General features: G+C 42.3%; 1 pseudogene; it reads left to right on the top strand.

Annotated features, from left to right (window-relative positions):
* Positions 1 to 3,983: 3,983 nt before the first annotated feature.
* On the top strand, positions 3,984 to 4,544 carry LOC112311980 (nascent polypeptide-associated complex subunit alpha pseudogene; annotated as a pseudogene).
* Positions 4,545 to 4,899: the final 355 nt, after the last annotated feature.

Here is a 4,899-nt window from a genome sequence, read left to right as displayed (position 1 = left end):
TTGCTTTTCTGATTGGGTGTTTTCTGCTTCCTTATATTCCAAATCACTGATTTGATTCTTGGCTTTATCTACTCTACTATTTGTTTCCTCTAAGGTATTCATTCCAGTTATTGTATCCTTCATCTCTGACTTATTTTATGGTCTCCATGTTCTTTTTTTATGCTGTTGAAGTTCTAAGTTCGACTGCTCTTCCTCTAAGTCACAGGTGGCAAACCCAAGGCCCATGGGCCCCCTCCATCTTGTTTTATCCAGCCCAGCACCTTGTTTCTACCTGGTGGCAGCACCAAGCTCTCACTTAACTATTAAGGAGTAGTTACACTTATAAAGTCCTAAAATTACATTCGGACCTTTGAAGGCAACCTCAAGGCTGACGTGGCCCTGGTGAAAACGAGTTTGACACCCCTGCTCTAAGTTCATTGAGCATGATTGTAACCAGTGCTTTTAACTCTACATCTAGTAGATGGCTTGTCTCCATTTTGTTTAGTTTTCTTCTGGAGTTTTGTTCTATTCTTTCATTTGGGGCGTGTTTGCCTCCCATTTCGGCAGCCTTCCTGTGTTTGTTTCTATGCATTAGGTAGAGCTGCCACACCTCCTGGGCTTGCTAAAGTGGCCTAACATAGCAGGCATCCTGTAAGGTCCACTGGCACAGCCTCCCTGGTCACCCAAGCTGGGCACTCCAGGCGTGCCCCCCTCCCTGTGTGTATATCCTCCTGTTGTAGTTGAGCCTTGATTGCTCATGAGCCGCCTTGTTGGCACATCAACGAGAAGGATCTACCCGCCAGGGTGATTGGCTTCAGGGACTATATGTGATCACTGTGGAGGATCAGCTGTGCAGGGGCCCACGGAGTAGGTCTTACTTCAGTGAGGCTCTGGTGCCTGCTGAGTCTGCCCCTTGAGTATGTCATACTAGAGGTGGCTGGGTGGTGCTTCAACATGACATGAAGCTGTCCACCGGGTACACTAACTCTGGGGCCTCCCAGGAGGTGCAGGCCAAGGTCGATTGCTGCCTGTGTTCTGCCTGGGCCAACCAGCTTGAGCTACAAAACAATCTGCAGATGGCTGCTACTTGTGGGGACTTGGAGGTGTCTTGGAGGTGGCTTCCCAGGAGAAGCCAAGCTGTGAACCACATCCAGATGCTGCTAGTGCTGGCCTGAGGCCACTTCACAAGAAATACAGGGCACGCTGAGGCCAAATACTGCTTTTTGGGAGATTTTAGGAAGTCTGAAGTGTGAGCCAAGGCAGGCCATTGGTATAGAAAAGACCATGGAAACAGCCTGGGTGGGTCTGAAAGTCTGGTGGGGCGGAGTCTCAGGGAATGATCAGGGCAAGGCCAACAGTGTGGACCACCTTGGTGGAGACTCAGATATGGCATCTGCCTGCCAGCTCTGTGGGGGTTGGGCTCATCAAAGGAACACTGACCTATGTCAGAACGTTTGTCTGGGAGAAAGCTGCCCTCATTCTCACCCAGAAGCCAGACAATTTAGTTCCTCCCTGGATGTCCCTGGTGCCTTTTGAACTGCTATCCCAGCACTGGAGCATAGGGGGAGTGAGTGAGAGTAAGTCCATGTGCAGGCCCTGTAAGAGGTACTGCCTAGGACTCCAGGAGTCCTCTGTCTCACTCAGCCTCAATCCCCACAGGACTTCTCTTCCTGGCAATGTAACCCTGGGATGAGGGGCCTGGTGTGGGTCTGAGACCCCTCGCTCCTGAGCTATTCCTCCCAATTTTAATCTGCCACATGTGAGTGTGGGACCAGACTGTTCCGCATCTCTGCCCCTCCTACCAGTCTCAATGTGGCTTCTCCTTTAAATCCCTAGTCATAGGACTTTTATTCAGCTAGATTTTGGGTAGTTCTGAATGATGGTTGTTCTCTAGTGTAGCTGTAATCTTGATATGATTATGGGAGGATGTGAGTACCACATTTATGCTGCCATCTTGACAAGAATTCTCACATGTTTATTAATAATGTTTTTTATGAACAAAGATATTTCATTTTGAAAAAATTTATAATTTTTTTCTTTTATGGTTGTTTTCTGCATCCTATCTAACAACCAGCTGCCTACTCCAGTCCATGAATGTATTTTATTATGTTCTCTTTTAAAGCTTTATAGTTTTAGCTTTTACATTTAGGTCTAGCATCCATGTTAAATTAAGTTTTGTATATGATGTCAAGTATTGGTTGATGTTCATTCTTTTTTTAACATGTGGTTATCCAGTATTCCTGCATCCCTTGTTGAAAATACTACTGTTTCCCCACTGAATTATCTTGTCCCTTTGACAAAAATCAGTTGACTATGTGAGTGAGTGTCTGTCTGTGGATTCTGTTCTGGCCTCACACCATATATGTCTCTCTTCTGCCAGAGCCACACTGTTTTCATTATTATAGCTTTATATTGTAAATCTTGAGTCAGATAATGTAAATCCTTTAGCTTTATTCTTTTTCTTACAGATTGTTTTAGCAAGTCAAAGTCCTTTACATATCCGTATAGATTTTAGAGCAATCTTGTCAAATTCTACATTAAAAAGCCTGTTGGAATTATGATTGAGATTGTACTGAATCTCCACAGTACTCTGGGGAGAACTAACATTTTAACAATATTGAATCTATCCAACCCATGAGGATAGTATCTCTTTCCAGTTATTGGAATTTTTCTTTTTGCAAGACTGAGCCTCCTATTACCTGACAGAAACAAAGTTATTCTTTTTTTTTATAAAGAGAACTTAATAGAGACATAATTGATATACAAAATAACTGCACTGTATTTAATGTATGCAATTTGATGAGTTTGGACACATGCATACAGCCATGATACCACATCTTTAAAAGAACAAAAGTTATCAGAAATATCTTTTCCAAGGTTAAAAGTGCTTTCTATTCCATTCTACCCTACTCAAACACTGATTAGCTATTGCATGATGTTAGACAGGTATTACCTCAAATAGCAGTAATACAGTTGACCCTGGAACAACATGGGAGTGAGCTGCATGGTCCCTATGTGATTCTTTTCAATCGACCCACAGCTCAAACCCATGCTGTTCCCGGGCCATCCCATGGTTGGGGATCTGAGTATGCGGAGGGCAGACTATAGTGATGTGCGGATTTTCAAAGTACAGAATGTGGACCCCCTAATCCCTGCATTTTCTAGTGTCAAATGTAATTCCAAACGGGAAAAATGTATTCCCCAAAAGTAAATAAAGAAACTATATATGAGCTAATCAAGTGAGATGTCCACCACTGTGTTAAAATATATTTTTGTTTGTTTGTTTGGTGTATACATTTTTTTTTAGCAGCATGTTACAGGGTGGTCACAGTCCATTTGAGAGTAGGGGACATTAGTCACTAGATTTGAGGGCCTGAATTGCTAGACAACATAAGTTAAAAAAAAAAAAAAAAGTAGATACTGGCTGAAAGATAATGGAAAGTAAAAACCCCAGCTTCCTAATAATGGCACAAGGTAGCCTCTCTCGTTAACTTCTTAAAAATAGTCAAGTGTGATTTGCTAAAGAAAAAATGCGCTGACCAGAATTCGTGATATTTTGCTCGCCAGTGTCACAAGTCAACTCTCTTGTAACAGTAGAAAGACCAAGAAGTGAGAGATAACTAGTTCTGCGTGAGAAACGGGAGAGCCCTCAGTACAAAACTAAGGGTGTACGAGCTCCGCTTTAGCGGAACTATTTATAGGACTAACAGTGCCTGTGTGGCCCAATTAATCAGATCTGTGAGTCACTAATAAGATGTAAATTTTGGATATGATCTAGATACAGCTTTTCCTTTGTGAATAAAAGATACTTTAGAGATAACTGAATCAAATTTTAAAACTACTTTCTCAGTGTATTGTAGAGATGACTTTAACTAGAAACAGGAGCTTGACAAAAATGTCAATCTTTAATAATTTAAAAAACACCCTAACTCTTAAAATGTATGAATGGGAACTACTAAAATATTCAGTACTCAGCCATCTTGGTTCCGTGTACCCTGCACAAAATGCCTGGTGAAGCCACAGAAACTGTCCCTGCTACAGAGCAGGAACTGCCACAGCCCCAGGCTGAGACCGGGCCTTCGACAGCATCGGACAGTGATGAATCAGTACCAGAGCTCGAGGAACGTGATTCCACACAGGCAACCCCTAAACAAGCCCAGGAGGCAGCAGCTGAAATAGACGAAGAAACAGCCATAAAGCAAAACGGAGCCCAAGTTCAAAGAAGGCACAGAAGGCTATGTCCAAACGGGGTCTTCAGCAAGTTACACTATCTAGAAATCTAAGAATACCCTCTTTGTTATCACAAAACCAGATGTCTACAAGAGCCCAGCTCCAGCTACCTACCCAGTTTGGGGGGAAGGCGAGATCGAGGACTTACCTTGGCAAGCCTAGTTAGCAGCTGCTGAGAAACTCACAGTTCAAGGTGAAGCTGTCTCAGACATTCAAGAAACACACAGACTCCAGCTGTCCAAGAGCAGAGTAACAGGGAAGAAGCTGAAGAAACATGTGTGCAAGTTAAGGACATGGAACTGGTCCTGTCACAAGAAAACGTGTCAAGGGCATAGCCAGTCCATGCCCTGAAGAGCAACAGTAATGATACTGTAAATGCTATTCTGGAATTCACACTATAACCATCTAGAAATGAAGCCCCATTTTCTTTTTCTTTTCTTTCTCTTTGGTGTTTCAGAAGAGTAACTGCAGCTTGGTTTGAAATTTGTACTATTTTTATCCTTAATAAAGTTATGGCTTTTTGTGGGTAAAAACTATACAAATAAAAATTAAGTAAAATATTCAGTACTTACCAGAAGTGTCCAAGTTCAAAATATAGTCTACATTTTAAATACCTGCTATTTAAATATGTGCAATCAACTCACATTAAAATCATTACAAAATCATGACAAATCCCCAAAACAGGTAATT

The sequence above is a fragment of the Desmodus rotundus genome, chromosome 7, assembly GCF_022682495.2.
Source record: "Desmodus rotundus isolate HL8 chromosome 7, HLdesRot8A.1, whole genome shotgun sequence".
NCBI lineage: Eukaryota > Metazoa > Chordata > Mammalia > Chiroptera > Phyllostomidae > Desmodus > Desmodus rotundus.
Note: the sequence above shows the minus strand (reverse complement) of the source record. Positions and strands in the feature narration are given on the sequence as shown.